The sequence below is a fragment of the Nycticebus coucang genome, chromosome 12, assembly GCF_027406575.1.
Source record: "Nycticebus coucang isolate mNycCou1 chromosome 12, mNycCou1.pri, whole genome shotgun sequence".
Classification (NCBI taxonomy): Eukaryota; Metazoa; Chordata; class Mammalia; order Primates; family Lorisidae; genus Nycticebus; species Nycticebus coucang.
In genome coordinates, this window is record NC_069791.1 from 40,127,685 (window position 1) to 40,149,992 (window position 22,308).

Genomic DNA, 22,308 nt, shown 5'->3' on the forward strand with positions numbered 1-22,308 from the left:
TGGCACCTTAGCTGCTTGAGCCACAGGCACGGAGCCATCTTTCAATTTTTTTTTTTTTTTTTTGGTTTTTGGCCGGGGCTGGGTTTGAACCTGCCACCTCCGGCATACGGGACCGGCGCCCTACTCCTTGAGCCACAGGCACCGCCCCATCTTTCAATTTTGAAGACCATAAATATATTAATTTTTTTTATTCAATTAATTATTTTTTTCAATAAACACTTACTGATTCTATGAAATGTGAACACCTGGAGAGCCTGGCATTTGAAAGAAAACCTAAGCCAGACAAAGCATTCACACCATTCCAATAGTTTCCATTATCTAAAGCTATCTAAAAATGTTTCTTAAACTTTAATGTGTATACGAATTACAGGGGCTCTTAATAATTACAGATTCTGATTCAGTAAGCTCAGGTTAGTTAGACCCTGAGATAGCACATTTTAAACTAGCGCTTGATGCTGCTCCTGAGACATCTGGAGTAGTAAGGCTCTAAAAGATCTCTTTCATTAGTATTATTACCCAAATGAAAATCTAAGAAATTGTCTCATAAAGTACAATAACAAACCAACGTGTGCACACACACTCAGAGCCTGTGACAACAGAAAATCCTTAAGTTATTGTTACTGTTGTTTTGAGACAAAGTTTCACTGTGTTGCCCCAGGCTAGAGTAATATGGCATCATAGCTCACAGCAACTTCCAACTCCTGGGCTCAAGTGACCCTACTGCCTCAGCCTTCCAAGGAGCTAAGAGTACAGATATGTGCCACCATGCCTGGCTAATTTTTCTGCAGAAACAGGGTGTTATGGCTCGGCACCTGTGGCTCAAGTGGCTAAGGCGCCAGCCACATACACCTGAGTTGGTAGGTTCGAATCCAGCCTGGGCCCGCCAAACAACAATGATGGCTACAACCAAAAAAAAAAAAAATGGTCAGGCATTGTGGCAGGCACGTGTAGTCCCAGCTACTTGGAAGGCAAAGGCAGGACAATCGCTGGATCCCAGGAGTTGGAGGTTGCTGTGAGCTGTGATGCCACGACACTCTACGCAGGGTCATAGCTTGAGGCTGTCTCAAAAAAAAAAAAAAAGAAACAGGGTGTTACTCTTATTTAGGCTTGTCTTATAAACAAAAAGACAAATTGTTAGCAATTCCAAAGCAGTATTTGGAGAAAAGACATGACATGTTTTCAACATTAACTTTTTCCCTTTTCTCTTTTCCATGGGCCTTGTTACAAACTATCTGGCACACTAGAATTTTCTACCCTATAGCTAAAAGCACAAACTAAAGGTATAAGATTTTATGAAAATTACTTCCTTTGGGAATTCAAAGCCCAACTCATTAATGCTTCCAACAACAGCTCTTATCTTTGAAAACTCAAGTTATTCCAGACAAACGTCTGCTTGCCAGACATGATCAGGGCCTACAGGGTTACCAACCTTGAGAACCACATCAAGATCAGCTTGCTAAAGGACACGGCACATGAACAGAGGAAGCAAAACATGGATGCTATGTTATCATGACAGGGAAAGACAAGATGATGGTCTTAACATAAATAAAAAGAAGTTCAATGACAAGACTTCATATTACGCATTGCAAATAACCTTTAAGAAACTAGAAACTGGGCGGCGCCTGTGGCTCAGTCGTAAGGCGCCGGCCCCATATACCGAGGATGGCGGGTTCAAACCTGGCCCCGGCCAAACTGCAACCAAAAAATAGCCGGGCATTGTGGCGGGTGCCTGTAGTCCCAGCTACTCGGGAGGCTGAGGCAAGAGAATCGCTTAAGCCCAGAGTTGAGGTTGCTGTGAGTTGTGTGAGGCCACGGCACTCTACCAAGGGCCATAAAGTAAGACTCTGTCTCTACAAAAAAAAAAAAAAAAAAGAAACTAGAAACTAACACTTCCTAAGTGTTGCTATATTATCAAATAGCCACATGATTCTCTCAAAAGGCTATTAAAATACCACTTCCCTTCTTCAACAAATATCTGTGTGAGGCCAGATTTTTCTCACAGTTCAATGAAAAAATTACTTGCAACAGATAAACACAAGACTTTTGAACTATCCCAAGCATTGAAAGAGGCAGAAAAAATGGAGAAAAAGAACAGAATATTACCTGAGAGAGTTATGGGATCATTCCAAAATATCAAACATTATAGGGATACCTGAAGGAGAAGATGATGAACCCAAAGACACAAATTCTCTGCTCCAAGACATTATAGCAGAGAATTTCCCAAGCATTACAAGAGACACAGAAAGTCAGATAGTAGACAAAGTTTTAGAACCCCAGCACAACTCAATCAGAACCAAGCATCCCCTAGACACATTGCAATTAATTTTGCCAATGTTAGTATGAAAGGGAAACTTCTGCAAGCAGCCAGCCATGAGAAAAGCATTACCTACAAAGGGAAAAAAGTGTAAGAGTAACTGCAGATCTTTCAGGTGAAACTTTCCAAGCCAGAAAAGGATGGTCATTGAACTTCAACCTTCTTAAACAAAACAATTTCCACCCCAGAATCCTATACCCTGCTAAACTGAGTTTCATTTGTGATGGAGAAATCACTGACAACCACATGCTGAGGAAATTCACCATGACTTGAACAGCTCTACAGGAAATACTCAGACCCATTCTTCATAGCAAGCAACAGGAGGGCACACCACCAAAGTAAACCTACCCCAAAATTAAAGAACAAAGCCTGGCTTCCACAATGGAGAGCAGCATAAAAGTAAGCTCTGAACTTCTGAAAAACAAGATGACCAAAACTCTGCCACATCTATCAATTCTCTCAATTAATGTGAATGGTTTGAACTCTCCTTTAAAGAGGCACATGTTGGTGGCACCTGTGGCTCAGTGAGCAGGGCGCCAGCCCCATATACCAAGGGTGGCAGGTTCAAACCCAGCCCCAGCCAAACTGCAACAAAAAAATAGCCGGGCATTGTGGCAGGCGCCTGTAGTCCCAGCTACTCAGGAGGCTAAGGCAGGAGAATCACTTAAGCCAGGAGTTGGAGGTTGCTGTGAGCTGTGTGACGCCACGGCACTCTACCGAGGGCAATAAAGTGAAACTCTGTCTCTACAAAAAATAAAATAAAATAAAAAATAAAGAGGCACATGTTGGCCGACTGGATACAAAAACTCAGGCCAGATACCTGTTGACTACAAGAAACTCACCTTACCTCTAAAGATAAAACAAGACTCAAGGGTGAAGGGATGGGCAACAGTATTCCAGATAAATGGAAAGCAGAAAAAAGCTGGGGTTGCAGTCTTGAATGGAGATACAATGGGATTCAAACCAATAAAAATAATGAAAGACAAAGATGGACACTTCATACCGGGGTCAAGGGAAACACACAATTATGAAGAGATTTCAACAGTTAACATCTACACGCCCTATCTGAATGCCCCTTGGTATATAAAACAAACCCTGATTGATCTGAACGCTATGATATCTTCCAATACTATAATAGTTGGAGATCTTTTTTTTTTGAGACAGAGTCTCACTATGTTGCCCTCAGTAGAGTGTCATGCCGTCACAGCTCACAGCAACCTCCAACTTCTGGGCTTAAGTGATTCTCTTGCCTCAGCCTTCCAAGTAGCTGGGGTTACAGGCACTCACCACAAGGCCCAACTATTTTTTTTTTTTGTTATAGTTGTTATTGTTGTTTGGCAGGCCCAGGCTGGGTTCGAACTTGCCACCTCTAGTGCATATTGGCTGGCACCCTAGCCACTGAACTACAAGCGCCAAACCAATAGTTGGAGATCTTAACACCCCATTGGCACTAATGGACAGATCCTCCAAGCAGAAACTAAACCAATACATAATAGACTTAAGCCCCTAGAACAAATGGACTTAACAGACATTCATAGAACACTTTATTCTAACAAAACCGAATACACATTCTTCTCATCAGTCTATGGATCATCTTACAAAATTGATCATATCTTTTGTCACAAGGCTAACCTCAACAATTTCAAAATACAGAAATTATCCCCTGTATCTTCTCAGACCATCAAGGAATAAAAGTTGAACTCAACAGCAGAAAACATCTTCCTACTCAAATAAAATCATAGAAACTAAATAACCTATGCTCAACGATACCTGGGTCATAGATGAAATCAAGAAGGAGCTCATTAGATCTCTGGAATAAAATGATAATGAAGACACTAACTATCAAAACCTGGATGCTGCAAAGGCAGTCCTTAGAGGGAAATTTATAGCATTAGATGTCTTCATCAAGAAAATAGAGAGCACATCAGCCACCTAATGGGCCATCTCAAGCAACTGGAAAAGGAAGAAAATCTAATCACAAACCTAGCAGAAGAAAAGAAATAACCAAAATTAGAACAGAACTCAATGAAATTGAAAACAAAAGAATTACTCAGAGATCAGTGAAACAAAACGTTGGTCTTTGAAAAGATTAATAAAAATGATAAACTCGGGTGGCGCCTGTGGCTCAGTCGGTAAGGCGCCGGCCCCATATACCGAGGGTGGCGGGTTCAAACCCGGCCCCGGCCAAACTGCAACCAAAAAATAGCCGGGCGTTGTGGCGGGTGCCTGTAGTCCCAGCTACTCGGGAGGCTGAGGCAAGAGAATCGCTTAAGCCCAGGAGTTGGAGGTTGCTGTGAGCTGTGTGATGCCATGGCACTCTACCGACGGCCATAAAGTGAGACTCTGTCTCTACAAAAAAAAAAAAGATAAACTCTTGGCTAGACTAACCAGAAACAGAAAAAAAAGATCTCTAATAACCACATCAAAAATGATAAAGGAGAAACAACAACAGATACTACAGAAATACAAAAGATTCTCAACAATTACTACAAAATACTCTATTCCCAGAAATATGAAAATATAGAGGAGATCAACCAATATCTAGAAGCTCAATACCTTCCAAAACTCAGCCAGTAATCCTACTCAGAAATCCGGAGTAGACCAATGTCAAGTACTGAAATAGCATCAATTATACAAAATCTCTCAGAAAAGAAAAGCCCCAGAACAGATGGTTTCACACCAGAATTCTATCAAACCTTCAAAGAGGAACTAGTTCCTTCCTATAATGCATAAACTTTTGCAAAGTATAAAGAAAAAGTCCTCCCCAACACATTCTATGAAGCAAATATCACCCTGATTCCCAAACCAGAAAAGGACCCAAGAAGAAAAGAAAACTACAGACCAATATCATTAATGAATATCTATGCAAAAATATCCAACAAGATATTAGCAAACAGAATACAAGAACGCATTAAAAAAGTTATACAGGGCAGCGCCTGTGGCTCAGTCAGTAAGGCGCCAGCCCTATATACCGAGGGTGGCGGGTTCAAACCCGGCCCCGGCTGAACTGCAACCAAAAAATAGCTGGGCGTTGTGGCGGGCACCTGTAGTCCCAGCTACTCGGGAGGCTGAGGCAAGAGAATCGCTTAAGCCCAGGAGTTGGAGGTTGCTGTGAGCTGTGTGATGCCACAGCACTCTACCGAGGGCCATAAAGTGAGACTCTGTCTCTACAAAAAAAAAAAAAAAAAAAGAAGGTTATACACCATGATCAAGTGGGTTTTATCCCACAGACAGAGGCTTGGTTCAACATATACAAATCTATAAATATAATACACCACATAAATAGAATAAAAACAAAGACCATATGATTCTTTCAACTGATGCAGAAAAGACTTGACAATATCCAGCATCCGTTCATGATAAACTCAAGAAAACAGGCTTAGAAGCAACATTCCTTAAGCTGATAAGAGGCTACCTACAGGAAACGCACAGCCAATATCACATTGAATGTAGTAAAACTGAAAGCATTCCCGCTCATATCTGGAAGCAGACAAGGATGCCCACTGTCTCCAATGCTCTTTAACACAGTGTTGGAAGTCCTAGCCATTGCAGTCAGGCAAGAGAAGGAGATCAAAGAAATCCAAATGGGGGCAGAGGAGGTCAAACTCTCCCCCGTCGCAGATGAGATAATCTTATACCTGGAAAACTCCAGGGACTCAATTACAAAGCTCTTAGAAGTGATCAAGGAATATAGCAGTGTCTCAGGTTACAAAATCAATACCCACAAATCAGTAACCTGCATATATGCCAACAACTGTCAAGCTGAGAACAAAATCCAAGATGCTATTCCTTTTACAAAAGCACCAAAGAAGATGAAATAACTGGGAATATATCTAACAAAAGAAGTGGAAGAGAATTCTCTATAAAGAGAATTGTGAAACTGGGAGAAAGGAAATAGCAAAAGATGTCAACAAATGGAAGAACATACCAATCTCATAGCTAGGAAGAATCAACATCATTAAAATGTCCATACTACCCAAAACAATCTATAGATTTCATGCAAACCCCATCAAAACACCAATGTCATACTTTAAAGTTAATCTTGAAAAAATAGTACTTCAATTCAAATGGAACAAGAAAAAAAACCCCGAACAGGAAATACGGTTCTTAAAAACAATTCTGGAAGCATCTCATTGCCAGACTTCAGGTTATATTACAAGGCTATAGTGACCAAAAGCACGGTACTGGCACAAAAACAGAGCTATGGATCTATGGAATAAGATAGAGAATCTAGAGATGAACCCAGCTACATATTGTCCGTCACTTAATCTTTGATAAGCCTTACCAAAACATACAATGGGGAAAAGAATCTATATTTAACAAATGGTGCCCAGAGAAATGGTTATTAAGTGCAGAAGACTGAAACTGGACCCACATCTATCACCACTGACAAAAATTGATTCTCGGCTCAGCGCCTGCAGCTCTAGCAGCTAAGGTGCCAGCCACATACACCAGAGCTGGCGGGTTCAAATCCAGCCCAGGCCTGCCAAACAACAACAACTACAAACAAAAAATAACCAGGCGTTGTGGCAGGCGCTGTGGTCCCAACTACTTCAGAGGCTGAGGCAAGAGAATCGCATAAGCCCAGGAGTTGGAGGTTGCTGTGAGCTGTGATGCCACAGCACTCTACTCAGGGTGACAGCCTGAGGCTCTGTCTCAAAAGAAAAAAAAAGTGATTCTCATGGATAAAAGGTTTAAATTTAAGACACAAAACAATAAAAATTCTGGAAAAGAGTGTGGGAAAAATACTTGAAGATATTGGCCTGAAAAAAACTTTATGAAGAAGACCCCACCCCCACCCTAGCAATTGCAGCAACAGCAAAAATGAGTAACTGGGACTTGATCAAGCTAAAAAGCTTTTGCACAGCAGTGTACCACAAACAAAGCAAACAGCCCTCGGAATGAGAGAAGATTTTTGCATGTTATGAATCTGACAAAGGCCTGATAACTAGAATATACAGAGAACTCAAATCAAACAATAAAAAAAGGGCAAACAACCCTCTCTTTAAGTAGGCAAGAGATTTGAACAGAAGCTTCTCTGAGGATGACAGATGAATGGCCAACAAACAAATGAAAAGATGCTCATCATCTTTAATCATCAGAGAAATGCAAATCAAAATTAACAGATCACTTAACCCCAGCAAAATTAGCCCACATCACAAAGTCTCAAAACACAAGATGCTGGCGAGGATGTGGAGAGAAGGGAACAATTCTACACTGCTGGTGGGACTGCAAACTAATACAGCCCTTTTGGAGAGAAGTATGGAGAATCCCCAAACATCTAAATGTAGACCTTCCATTTGGCCCTGCAATCCAATTACCAGGTATCTACCCAGAAGAACATAAATCATTTTACCACAAAGATATTTATTTGCACCCGGATGTTTACTGCAGCTCATTCGTAATAGCCAAGTTGTGGAAGCAACCTAAGGGCCCATCAACCCACGAATGGATCAACAAACTGGGCTGTATGTATACCATGGAATATTATGCAGCCATTAAAAAAGATGGAGACTTGGGTGGCCCCTATGGCTCAAGGAGTGGGGTGCTGGCCCCATATGCTGGAGGTGGTGGGTTCAAACCTGGCCCCAGCCAAAAACTGCAAAAACAAAAAAAAAGATGGAGACTTAATAGCCGGGCGTTGTGGCGCGCGCCTGTAGTCCCAGCTGCTCGGGAGGCTGAGGCAAGAGAATCGCGTAAGCCCAAGAGTTAGAGGTTGCTGTGAGCCGTGTGACGCCACGGCACTCTACCTGAGGGCAGTACAGTGAGACTCTCTCTCTACAAAAAAAAAAAAAAAGATGGAGACTTTACATCTTTTACATTTACCTGGCTGGAGTTGAAATACATTCTTCTTAGTAAAGTATCACAAGAATGTAAAGACAAACATCCAATGTATTCCATACTAATATGGAATCAATACATAAACAATTACTTGTTCCTAAGAAGAATAAATCACTATTATAGTCCAGTACAAGGGCAGAGGAAGCTGAAGGTAGGAGAACATATAGCAGAGGGAGGGAGGGCATGAGGCGGGATCTCACCAATGTGCACACATGTGCACATTGTGAGGGTCTGTAACACAGCACCTGGGTGAGGAGCTCTTATACAATTGGGACTTTGCCCAGGAAGTGAGAACAATGTAACTTAAATATTGTACCTTCATATTATTTTGAATAAAGTTAAAAAAAATTACAACAGAGTGAATGCAGAAGATATCAGAAGCTAACTGTCTTCTAACAGATATTGAAGACATTAAGAATAAAACAATGGGGCGGCACCTGTGGCTCAGTCGGTAAGGTGCTGGCCCCATATACCGAGGGTGGCGGGTTCAAACCTGGCCCCCGCCAAACTTCAACAAAAAATAGCCGGGTGTTGTGGTGGGCGCCTGTAGTCCCAGCTACTTGGGAGGCTGAGGCAAGAGAATTGCTTAAGCCCAGGAGTTGGAGGTTGCTGTGAGCTGTGTGATGCCATGGCACTCTACCTAGGGCCATAAAGTGAAACTCTGTCTCTATAGAAAAAAAAAAAAAAAGAAAAGAATAAAACAATGCTTAGCTGGCTCAACGCCTGTAGCTCAGTGGTTAGGGCACCAACCACATACACCGGAGCTGTCAGTTTCGAACCCAACCCAGGCCTGCCAAACAACAAAGACAACGACAACCAAAAAAAAAAAGCTTAGCATTGTGGGCAGGCACCTTTAGTCCCAGCTACTCAGGAGGCTGAGGCAAGACAATCATTTGAGCCCAAAAGTTTGAGAGTCTGAGGTTGCAGTTAGCTATGACACCACTACACACAACCCCAGAGTGAAAGAGTGAGTCTGTCTCAAAATAAATAAATAAATAAAAGGCCCTCGGCTCCGCCCCCCGGCCCGGGGTGGTGTGGCTGCCGAGGCGACAGTTGGCGTGGGGCAGAGGGGGCAGGTGTGGGCAGGGGGCCCCGGCACGGGAGCCAGGGGCATGGCCCGGGGTCCAAATTTGGAGGAGGAATTGGACTCACTCAGACGTCTCAGAGCCCCTCTACCCGGAGGTCATTCGGAAGGTCCAAGAGGTTCAGCATCACTCGCTCCCTGGATGACCTTGAGTCTCCAACTCTGTCTGATGGTACTTTCCTACAGGGCCCGGGAGGTTTTCAGTAAGTTTCTGTGCAGCGAAGCCACCACCCCTGTCAACACTGACAGCCAGGCGCAGCTGGCGGAAGAAATTCTCAATGTACCTCATCCGGACATGTTCAAGGAGCAGCAGCTGCAGATTTTCAACCTGATGAAGTTCGACAGCTACATGCGCTTCCTGAAGTCCCCGCTGTACCAGGAATGCATCCTGGCAGAGGTGGAAGGCCATGCCCTCCCGGACTAGCAGCAGGCCCCCAGCAGCCCCGCGTCCAAGCACAGCCTTGGCTCGGACCCCTCTGGTGTGTCCACGCCAAAAAAGCTAAGTGGAAAGTCGAAGTCAGGAAGGTCCTTGAAGGAGGAGCTGGGGGAGGAGGACAGCGAGAGAAGGTGGAGAGGCGCATTCTTCTCCTGGTTGAGGACTCGGAGCACCAGGAGGTCCCATAAGGAGCACGGTGACCTTGCAAAAGACTTTCACAATGCCAATGGAGGCCCATGCCGCCCAAGAGTCCCAGGGCTCCGTATCCTCTTCAGGGAGCCTGGACCTGTCAGAGGCCTGCAGGACCCTGGCGCCTGAGAGGGACAAGGCTTCTAAGCACTGCTGCATCCTCCTCCCAGATGGGACGTCCTGCGTGGTGGTCGTCAAGGCAGGCTTCTCCATCAAGGAGATCCTGTTGGGACTCTGAGCGGCATGGCATCAATGGGGCCGCTGTGGACCTCTTCCTTGTGGGCGGGGACAAGCCTCTGGTGCTGCACCAGGACAGCAGCATCTTGGAGTCGAGGGACCTGCGTCTGGAGACGCGCACCCTGTTCCGGCTGGACCTTGTTCCTATTAACCGCTCAGTGGGACTCAAGGCCAAGCCCACCAAGCCCGTCACAGAGGCGCTGCGGCCCATGATGGCCAAGTATGGCTTGGACCTCAGCAGCTTGCTTATGAGGCTGAGTGGTGAGAAGGAGACCCTGGACCTTGGTGCCCCCATATCGAGTCTGGATGGACAGCGAGTCATCTTGGAGGAGAAGGACCCTTCTAGGGGGAAAGATAAGCAGAAAGGTACGCCCGGCAAATAGCACAGCACAGCTGTAAATTCCAGTTCCAGAAATCACACGGCTACGAGTTTTTTGAGCTCATTTCCAAAGCTCAGAGCAACAGAGCAAATGACCAACACGGGCTGCTGAGGAAGGAGGACCTGGTGCTGCTGGAGTTTCTTCGCTTGCCTCCCGGTTCCACAGAAATCCCGCTTTCCACCCCAGCCATGGAGAATCACCTGGAGCAGCCACAGGGAGACCTTGTCCCAGCCCAGTGAGGGACGGGTGTCCTCCCAAGATAACAGCGACAGCCCCTCAACCAGCCCAGGTCAGCCCACAGCCAGCCTGAACCTCCTGGGACGACCCCAGCAGAGCCGAAGCCTCCCAGCATGCCCACCAGCCCCCTCCCTCACTCACACAGGAGGGTGCCACACAGATCTGGAAGGGGCAGCAGTGGGAAGTGGAAGCCAGGGACATCCAGATGGTGGAGGATGGGCAGGGAGCTGACCTGACCCTGATGGGGGAGGCCCCCATCAGCAGCCCCAACACCGCGCTCCTGCCGCTGCCCCCTGTCCCCCAGGACTCACCCGGACCTTCACAACCAGGTACCTCTGGGTTCTGACCCTGCACCCAGCCCTTCCCCGGCCACTGCCACAGTGTGGCCCACTCAGTTTTCAGCAGGAAGACTCAGGTTGGCTGTGCTCAGTGGCCTTCTAGCTGCCACTTCCGTTCATCAAGGCGCTTCCTCAGAGTACACCCCTCCTCATGTACCATATTTATTGAGAGCTTCTTTGGCCTGCTCAGGGGCAGCAGGGTCCGAGGATGTCAGGGCCAGTCACCAGGCTCAGCCAGAGAGGCTCAAGTAGCTGCAGCCACATCCCTGGCGCCCTCCTGGGGCTGATGGGGGTGACGCGTGGGCAATGCCTGCATCAGGTTTAGTGACACCCATGGGCAAGAAGCTGTAGGTGTTACTTTGACAGCCTGGGTAGCCAGAATTTTTAGTGCTTAAGTCCAAGACAGAAAATAGTGGTATTTCTCCTGAGCAAGTGGCTCTGGAGCAGGGCCCGTGTGTAGGGGCACTATGTCTTGTGGACCTGAGCCAAGCGGTGTGTGGATTAGGTAGTCCCAGCTACGTCAGTGGTGTGCCCTGACCTCCACGTGTCACAGACATGTCTCCCAATGGAAGCATGAAAGGTAAAGTGTGGTCTGGAAGCAGAAATATTCCCATGACCCGCAGATACTAGGGATGGAGATGAGAGTACCAACATATTAATGGCAGCCAGCAGGGCAAGGTGCTTCTAGGACCCCAAGTGCTGTGGCCTGTGTGGCTGTCTCTCAATAGACAGCCAGCTGCTCAGGGCATGTGTCATAGACACTCACAGCTGTGAATGTTACGTTATGATCTGCTGTTGGGGGTGCAAAATCATCCTGCTCTTCCCATGCAGTCTGTCCTGCCACAGGGTCAGCTCTTGCCAGACCTATCGCCCAGACCTTGACAGGGGACAGGGAAGGCATGTTTCAATGTATGTCCTATATATCTGTACATTTCTGCTGGGTGGGGGCCCCGGGTCCTTTCCCGGTGAGCAGCACTGGGATGTGAGACCCAGTTGTGGATGCCACCCTGTGCCTCTGCCCCCCGCTGTTGCTCGCCTGCTCCCCTCTGTAGATGCCCATGTGTCACTCCCACCTGTGTTTTCTGTCTGTTTTTCTGAGAGTAATAAACTCTAGACCTCAAAAAAAAAAAAAAAAAAGAAACATTAGATACTAAAACTGACATAAACATGTAACTACAAACACCCACTACAAATTTAGATTCATCTAAAAAGCATTATTGTTCTCATTGGGTTTTATAAATTAATGTTAAAGTTTTAAACTCACAAAAACAAACCATAGGTGGGGCAAGATGGTTCATGCCTGTAATCGTACCACTCTGCGAGGCCAAGTTGGGCGGACACCTTGTGCTCATGAGTTCGAGACCAGCCTGAGCCGAAAGCAAGACCCCCATCTCTACTAAAAATAGAAAAAAACTAAGGCAAGAGGATCGCTTGAACCCAAGAGTTGGACATTGCTGTGAGCTATTACGCACTCAACCCAGGGCAATAGTTTGAGACTCTGTCTCAAAATACAATGAAATAAAGTAACATTTTTTTTTTATTATTTTATTAACATTTTAATCTGCATCATGCATTGAGGGTTCCACATAAAAACTCACTTGGCAGGCTCAGCGCTCATAGCACAGTGGTTACGGTGCCAGCCACATTACACAGAAGGTGGTGGGTTTGAACCCAGCCCGGGCCAGCTAACCAACAATGACAACTGCAACAAAAAATAGCTGGACGTTGTGGCAGGCGTCTGTAGTCCCAGCTACTTGGGAGACTGAAGCAAAAGAATCACTTGAGCCCAAGAGTTTGAGGATGCTGTGACTTGTAACGCCAAAGCACTCTACCACGGGTGACATAGTGAGACTCTGTCTCAAAAAAAAAAAAAAAAAGAAAGAAAGAAAAAACTCACTTGGCAAAAGTTTCATCCATTATTCAAAGTCCGTCAACTGTTCTTAGGCTGTTCTATTTTCTCAACAACAGACATGAAAATTTTCAACTAATAACAATGACATGGTAGTGCTTTTACACTAAAAAGCTAGAAAAGCTAGAAACCTGGCAGTGCCCGTAGCTCAGTGGATAGGGGGCCACCCACAAACACCAAGGCTAACGGGTTTGAAGGCCTGGGCCAGCTGAAACAGTAACAACTATAACAACAAAAACAAATACCCAGGTATTGTAGCAAGAGCCTCTTGTCCTAGCTACTTGGGAGGCTGAGGCAAGAGAATCGCTTAAGCCCAGGAGTTTGAGGTTGCTGTGAGCTGTGATGCCACAGCAATCTACCCAGGGGGACAGCTTGAGACTCTGTCTCAAAAAAAAAAAAAAAAGCTAGAAACCACGGACCTATGTTATATACACAATAAATGACAGAAAGAATAAAAGGCACCATAAATTTAAAGAATGAAAAACAAAAACAGAATGGTCAGAAAATCTAACCACTTTCCTCAGGATCTAGAAGTTACTGATCTACGGTCCCAAGAAAGAAGCTTTGCTAATCCCTCATGCATCAAAGCTATTTTTGTTCTATCAATGAAAACAGTTCAGAAAGTCTTTGGTTCACAATTTGTATCTAAGTAATTATGAAACAAACATTCTATCATTCTAATTATTGAAAAATGAAGTAAGGGCTCGGTGTCTGTGGCTCAAGCAGCTAAGGCACCAGCCACATACACCTGAGCTGGCAGGTTCGAATCCAGCCCGGGCCTGCCAAACAACAATGACGGCTGCAACCAAAAAATAGCAGGGCGTTGTGGTGGGCGCCTGTAGTCCCAGCTACTTGTGAGGCTGAAGCAGGAGAATAGCTTGAGCCCAGGAGTTGGAGGTTGCTGTCAGCTGTGATGCCACAGCACTCTACCCAGTGAAACTGCTTGAGACTCTGTCTCAAAAAAAAAAAAAAAAAAGAAAGAAAAATGAAGTAAGAGTCTTCACCTAGAATGAAGTTGACTGGCATGAGAGAAAGTTCTACTGATCTAAAGAAGGAACATTTAACAGAAAGCCAGAATGAGCACAATAAACGCTTTGTAATTAGTAAAAAACCTTTGGATAAAATTAAGAATATAATTTTTCTTTCTTTTTTTTTTTTTTTTGTAGAGACAGAGTCTCACTATATGGCCCTCAAGTACAGTGCCGTGGCCTCACACAGCTCACAGCAACCTCCAACTCCTGCGCTTAAGCGATGCTCTTGCCTCAGCCTCCCGAGTAGCTGGGACTACAGGCGCCCGCCACAACGCCCAGCTATTTTTTTGGTTGCAGTTTGGCAGGGGCCGGGTTTGAACCCGCCACCCTCGGTGTATGGGGCCGGCGCCTTACCGACTGAGCCACAGGTGCCGCCCAAGAATATAATTTTTCAAAGCAAAGCATATTTATCAAATTACAGACAAACAACATCACAACTATACAACAAAGACTCCTAATCTAATCATACAGCAAGACAAAGCTATCATCTGGCAACAGGTGATATTCTTTTCATCTGTAAAACTGCCATTCACTATTAGAAAAATTACACTGTATGCCTCCAACACTTATAATCAAAATAATTAAACGTTAAAAATTCACGGGGCAGCACCTGTGGCTCAGTCGGTAGGGCGCCAGCCCCATATGCCGAGGGTGGCGGGTTCAAACACGGCCCCGGCCGAACTGCAACAACAACAACAAAAAAAAAATAGCCGGGTGTTGTGGCGGGCCCCTGTAGTCCCAGCTACTCGGGAGGCTGAGGCAAGAGAATCGCTTAAGCCCAGGAGTTGGAGGTTGCTGTGAGCTGTGATGCCACAGCACTCTACTGAGGGCCATAAAGTGACACTGTCTCTACAAAAAAAAAAAAAAAAATTCAAAACACTGTAGGCTTGGTGCCTGTAGCTCAGGGCCTTGGATGCCAGCTGAGCAGAACCCCTAGAGCTGGTGGGTTAGAATACAAGCCGTGGGCGGCGCCTGTGGCTCAGTCGGTAAGGCGCTGGCCCCATATACTGAGGGTGGCGGGTTCAAACCCGGCCCCGGCCAAACTGCAACCAAAAAATAGCCGGGCGTTGTGGCGGGCGCCTGTAGTCCCAGCTACTCGGGAGGCTGAGGCAAGAGAATCGCTTAAGCCCAGAAGTTGGAGGTTGCTGTGAGCTGTGTGAGGCCACGGCACTCTTCCGAGGGCCATAAAGTGAGACTCTGTCTCTACCAAAAAAAAAAAAAGAATCCAAGCCGTGCCTGCCAAACAACCATCAAAAAAAAAAAAAAAAAATAGCCATGTGCTGTGGCAGGCGCCTGTAGTCCCAGCTACTTGGGAGGCTGAGGCAAGAGAATTGCTGAAGAATTTGAGGTTGCTGTGAGCTGCGATGCTACAGCACTCTACCGAGGGCGACAAAACAAGACTCTGTTTCAAAAAAAAAAACTTCAGGCTCAGTGCCTATGGCTCAAGCGGCTAAGGCGCCAGCCACATACACCTGAGCTGGTGAGTTCGAATCCAGCTTGGGCCCTCCAACAACAATGATGGCTGCAACCAAAAAATAGCAGGGCGTTGTGGCAGACGCCTGCAGTCCCAGCTACTCGGGAGGCTGAGGCAAGAGAATCGTTTAAGCCCAGGAGTTGGAGGTTGCTGTGAGCTGTAATGCCATGGTACTCTACCCAGGGCGACAGATTGAGGCTCTGTCTCAAAAAAAAAAAAGAAAAAGAAAAAAAAACTTCGTTTACGGGCGGCACCTGTGGCTCAGTGAGTAGGGCGCCGGCCCCATATGCCAAGGGTGGCGGGTTCAAACCCAGCCCCGGCCAAACTGCAACAAAAAAAAAAAAAAAAAATAGCCGGGTGTTGTGGTGGGCGCCTGTAGTCCTAGCTGCTCGGGAGGCTGAGGCAAGAGAATCGCGTAAGCCCAAGAGTTAGAGGTTGCTGTGAGCCGTGTGACACCACGGCACTCTACCCGAGGGCGGTACAGTGAGACTGTCTCTACAAAAAAAAAAGAAAAAAGAAAAAAACTTCGGGGCAGCGCCTGTGGCTCAGTGAGCAGGGCGCCGGCCCCATATGCTGAGGGTGGCGGGTTCAAACCCAGCCCCGGCCAAACTGCAACAAAAAAATAGCATGGCGTTGTGGCGGGCGCCTGTAGTCCCAGCTGCTCGGGAGGCTGAGGCAGGAGAATTGCCTAAGCCCAGGAGTTGGAGGTTGCTGTGAGCCGTGTGATGCCACGGCACTCTACCGAGGGCAATAAAGTGAAACTCTGTCTCTACAAAAAAAAAAAAAAAAACTTGGTTTAACACTGTAAAGCATTTAAGAATTCCATATCGGCTGGGCGTGGTGGCTCACGCCTGTAGTCCCAGCACTGTGGGAGGCCGAGGCGGGTGGATTGCCTGAGCTCAGAGGTTTGAGACCAGCATGAACAGTAGTGAGCCAGAGTTAAGACCCCACCAAGAACATCGCCAGAGGAAGAAGAAAATAAACAAGAAAAAAGAGTACTTCAAATGAAGAAGAATGAACAAGGAAGTTGAAATTTAAAAAAAAAAAAAAAAATTTTTTTTATAAAAAAATAAAAAGAATTCCATATCATGAAAAGTCTAAAGTTGTATAACTTTAAGAGTGAAAACTCGAGGCCAGGCATGGTGGATCACTCCTGTAATCTTAGCACTCTGGGAGGCTGAGGCAGGTGTATAGCTTGAGGTCATGAGTTCAACACTAGCCTGAGCAAAATCGAGACCCTGTCTCTACTAAAAATTGAAAACTGAGGCAAGCAGATCGCTTGAGCCCAACAGTTGGAAGTTGCTGTGAGCCATGACGCCACAGCACTCTACCCAGGGTGATCACTGAATGAAAACTCTAGTTATCCATACTATTCCTCATCTCCAATTATTGGAATAATTATGCGCCCTACTACTAATGCTAGGTTTAACAAAGGGATAAAAGCTAAAACTGAACCAGTTGAAAGAACAGGTACTTCAAGAAAACCAAGAACATGTTCAGCACCTACAGCCCATAGTTAGAGTGTCAGCCACATACACAGGGACTGGCGAGTTCAAATCCAGCCTGGGCATGCTAAACAACAATGACAACTGCAACCACAACAACAACAACAACAACAAATAGGCAGGTGTTGCAGCAGGTACCCATAGTCCCAGCTACTTGGGAGACTGAGGCCAGAAAATCGCTTAAGTCCAAGAGTTTGAAGTTCCTCTGAGCCGTAATGCCACAGCACTCTACCAAGGGTGACATAGTGAGATTCTATATCAAAAAAAAAAAAAAAAAAAGAAAGAAAACCATGAACAACCTTGCCTATTACCTTCTCTCCCAAGTAAAAAAGGATTATGTAACTTACTGTATGAAAATTTGAACAGAAGGAATTGCTAAATCTTACTTCCTGGTTTTTATACCTAGCACTATGTTTTCTGCATGTCTTACACTATCCTGTGTGGTAGTGTCACACTGTATTTTTAAAAGATGTCCACTTTTCATGCTGGCCGTGGTGATGAGTGGATGGGTAGTACTGCTTCAGCTCAGGAGTTCAAGGCTGCAGCATGCTGTGATCACATGTGTGAATAGCCACTGCACTCTAGCTGGACAATAGAGCAAGGCCCTGACCCTACCAAAAAAAAAAAAAAATTTAGCCGGGCGGCGCCTGTAGCTCAAGGAGTAGGGCGCCAGTCCCATATGCCGGAGGTGGTGGGTTCAAACCCAGCCCCGGCCAAAAACCACAGAAAAAAAAAAAAAAAAGAAAAAAAAAAAAAATTTAGCCAGGGGTGGCGCCTGTGGCTCAGTGGATAGGGCACCAGCCCCATATACCGAGGGTGTCAGGTCAAACCCAGCCCCAGACAAGCTGCGACAAAAAAACAGCCGGGCGTTGTGGCGGGCGCCTGTAGTCCCAGCTACTCAGGAGGCTGAGGCAAAAGAATCACCTAAGCCCAGGAGTTGGAGGTTGCTGTGAGCTATGATGCCACAGCACTTTATCGAGGGCGATAAACTGAGACTCTGTCTCTGAAAAAAAAAGAAAAAAAAAAAATTAGCCAGGCATGGTAGCAGGTGCCTGTATTCCCTACTCTGAAGGATAAAGCCAAAGATCACTTGAGCTCAGGAGGTCAAGGTTTCAGTAAGCTATGATCACACACTGCCTGAATGACAGAGCAAGACGCTATCTCTTGGCCAGGCACAGCAGCTCAGGCCTGTAATCCTAGCACTCTAGGAAGCTAAGGCGGGTGGACTGCCTGAGCTCACAGGTTCAAGACCAACCTGAGCAAGAGCAAGAGCCCCGTCTCTAAAAACAGATGGGAGTTTGTGGCAGATGCCTGTTGGTCCCAGCTACTTAGGTGGCCTAGGCAAAAGAACTGCTTGAGCTCAAGAGTTTGAGGCTCCTGTGAGCTGTGACGCCACAGCACTCTACTGCTGGCGACAAAGTCAGACTTTGTCTGGCGGGGGCCCAATTGGGGGCGAGGGGGCTCAGTGCCCATATACAGTGGTTACGGAGCTGGCCACATGCACCAAGTCTGACTGATGGGTTCAAACCCAGCCCAGGCCAGCTAAACGATAATGCAACAAAAAAAAAAAAAAAAAAACTGAGCCTTGTGGCAGGAGTCTGTGGTCTCAGCTACTTGGGAGGCTGAGGCAGGAGAATTGCTTAAGCCCAAGAGTCAGGTTGCTGTGAGCTGAGACACCACGGTACTCTACCAAGGGTGACACGGTTAGACTCTGTCTCAAAAAAAAATAAATAGGCTTGGCGCCTGTAGCTCAGTGACTAGGGCGCCAGCCACATACTTTGTCTCAATAAATCAATAAATAAATAAATAAATAGGCGGCGCCTGTGGCTCAGTGAGTAGGGTGCCGGCCCCATATGCTGAGGGTGGCGGGTTCAAACCCAGCCCCAGCCAAACTGCAACAAAAAAATAGCCGGGCGTTGTGGCGGGCGCCTGTGGTCCCAGCTGCTTGGGAGGCTGAGGCAGGAGAATCATGTAAGCCCAAGAGTTAGAGGTTGCTGTGAGCCATGTGATGCCACAGCACTCTACCAGAGGGCGGTACAGTGAGACTCTGTCTCTACAAAAAAAAAAAAATAATAAAATAAATAAATAAATAAATAAATGTTGCTATCTCAAAAAAAGAAAAAAATCCCAAAACATGGCCACATTTGCTTTTTTTTTTTTTTTTTTGAGACAGAATCACAGTATGTCCCCCTTGGTAGAATGCGTGGTATCACAGCTCACAAAAACCTCCAACTCTTGGGCTCAAGTGATTCTCTAGCCTCAACCCCCCAAGTAGCTGGGACTATAGGCACCTGCCACAATGCCAGCTAGTTGTAGTTGCAGTTGTCTTTTCTTTTTTTTTTTAGCTGGCCCAGGCTGGGTTGGAACCCACCAGCCTCAGGGCATGTGGCCAGCACCATAAGCATGGTGATACGGGCACTGAGAACATGGCCACTCTTGAAAGAGGCCGTCTTACTCTTCTAAAACTAGAAAACTGTGTTACTCCTTTCCTATGCTTAGTAATAAATGGCTCTTACCTCCTCTTGAATCTAAATAGAGCTGAGACTACTGCAGAAGTTGTACTGCAAACTTCCACAGCTAAATTACAGAAGACAATATAGTTTCAGCCTGGCTCCTTGAAACGTGTACAACCTAAGAGTCCTATGCTATCATGGAAGAAATCTGGCTCCCCTGGAGCCACCATGCTGAGGAGATTCTGTGAAGAACATAGAGCTAGAGAGAGAGATGCCTGAGAAATCCCAGCTGTTTTGAGTCTTCCCAGCCCAGGGACCAGACAGGAGTCAATACATGACATGAGTCAGTGAGCTTTCCGATTTTAGTTCCCAGCCTTTAAGCTACTCCTCAAGCTGATACCAAGTAGAGCAAAACTAAGCTGACCCTGCTGAGCCCTGCCCACATCTCATATTCATAAGCAAAATAAATGCTATTGTTTTAAGCTACTAACTGTTGGGCTGAGCTGTCATGTAGCCGTAATAACTAGAACAATGCTTGAAATGTATAAACTCATTTAATGCTTACAACAACTCCATGATGAATCACTGTGAATCACCTATAAACCTCTCTATTCAGAGTGTACTCCCAACCCTGCTTAGTGCCTTGCATTAAGTATAATAAAGGCTTAGTTTTTAGTGACAAATTTAAGTAGGATTTTTTTTTTTTTTGGCAGTTTTTGGCCAGGGCTGGGTTTGAACCCACCACCTCCGGCATATGGGGCCAGTGTCCTACTCCATTGAGCCACAGGCGCTGCCCTAAGTAGGATTTTTTAAGGCAAATAAAATAAATAGTTTTGTCACACTGAGATAATCATAAAAATTAATTGGAGGCAGACTAAAAATCATTAGCCAAAATCAAGATACTATTATTACTATAATTATAAGCTATCACTGCAACTTAAAAACCTAAAATGGATTTTTCTAATCAAGAAAAAGACTACTCTTCTATCACCACAATTATTTCTCCAGATAAAGACAAAAGATTTTTCCCCCAAGACCCAGCAGTAGTCACTAAATTGGCCAAAAGGGACTTTATGCAACAATGATGAAATACAGTCTATGGTTTTGAACAAAAAAGAAAAAATATATAGTCTATGGAAAACAAGTAGGCTACATTCTTTTATTACCACTACGCACATTACTTTAAGTTTGTTTCCCAATCCAATCTATTACCCTTTATGATTGCCTATATTTTTCATTCAGCTGAAGAGATCAGCAAGCGATTACTAACTTCAAAAAGACTACAATATTAGAAACATTCTACTTTAATACAATTACACTATAAGGAGTTTTTACCTTCTTAAAGAAATTTCCAAACGATGTGTACACACATTAAAAATAAAATCTGCTCAGGCGGCAGCTGTGGCTCAGTGAGTAGGGCGCCGGCCCCATATGCCGAGGGTGGCGGGTTCAAACCCAGCCCTGGCCAAACTGCAACAAAAAAATAGCCGGGCGTTGTGGCGGGCGCCTGTAGTCCCAGTTACTCGGGAGGCTGAGGCAAGAGAATCACATAAGCCCAAGAGCTGGAGGTTGCCGTGAGCCATGTGACACCACGGCACTCTACCGAAGGCAGTAAAGTGAGACTCTGTTTTTTCCAAAAAAAAAAGAAAGAAAAAAATCTGCTCTTTGGACATTCGTTATTAGAATTAGTGAACTTGATGAGTAAAATTTTTAATTCAAAAAAAAGGTCATTCATTTTATAAAGCAATTAAATTTTTTACAAAGTGTTAAATCATAAAAATGTTATCAGAATGACTAGTCATTCTTGACTCACTTCAAAAGACATATTCAAGTGACTAATTTCCAAGATTAATTTAAAACATTAAAAATTCTATTGCCAATTCATTAACTCTCAGTATTTTAGAAAAGTATTTATAAAAAGTAATGACAATAATCTAAATCAAAGATGGCCTACTAAATGTTTTGTCAGTATTTTTACAAAGTACTTACAAAAAAAAAAACACCATGGGCGGCGCCTGTGGCTCAGTCGGTAAGGCGCCGGCCCCATATACCCAGGGTAGCAGGTTCAAACCCAGCCCCGGCCAAATTGCAACCAAAAAATAGCCGGGCGTTGTGGCGGGCGCCTGTAGTCCCAGCTACTTGGGAGGCTGAGGCAAGAGAATCGCTTAAGCCCAGGAGTTGGAGGTTGCTGTGAGCTGGGTGAGGCCACGGCACTCTACCGAGGGCCATAAAGTGAGACTCTGTCTCTATAAAAAAAAAAACCATGACAACAATCTAATCAACCAGAGATGACCTAATAAATATTTTGCTGAAAAATAGCTAATATTCTCCTGAAATCTGTTTTCTCTAATTGGTTTTAACACAAATAAGTATTATTCTGCCTTAACACTTCATCTTTCTAAGAAATCAAAATATAGGGCGGCACCTGTGGCTCAAGGAGTAGGGTGCTGGCCCCATATGCCGGAAAAAAAAAAACAAATCAAAATATAAATGAAAAGAAAGCAAGTCAGGGACTTGCAAAGTGCTGAATTAAAGAAGCAAAATGCCAATAAAGACTATTCTCCTAAACACTAAACAGGCTGTAACACTTAAAATTAACTTTTATATTCCACAAAGTCTTAAGAGGGATCTAAACTACACAGTTTATTCTTCCTATAGTACAGATTAAGATAAGGCCCAGAATGGTAAATGAATTCACACATCTAAGTTACTTCCTTCTTGACCACTCCTGGGTACTCAAATGAATTGAACGCAGGGTCTCAAAAAGATATCTGTATATCCATGTTCATTGCAGCCTTCTTCAAAACAGCTAAAATGTAGAAGCAACCCAGATGACCTCTAACAGATAAATGAATATGCAAATGTTATATACACAAAAAT

At 45.1% G+C, this 22,308-nt stretch overlaps 1 protein-coding gene and 1 pseudogene across 3 annotated transcripts in view; one reads left to right on the plus strand and one right to left on the minus strand.

The window, feature by feature from the left end:
* Positions 1 to 22,308, minus strand: part of AEBP2 (AE binding protein 2) — a 120,927-nt gene that overhangs the window by 56,517 nt on the left and 42,102 nt on the right. The gene's annotated exons all lie outside the window — the stretch shown is intronic.
* LOC128562792 (regulator of G-protein signaling 12-like) lies at positions 9,422 to 11,064 on the plus strand (annotated as a pseudogene).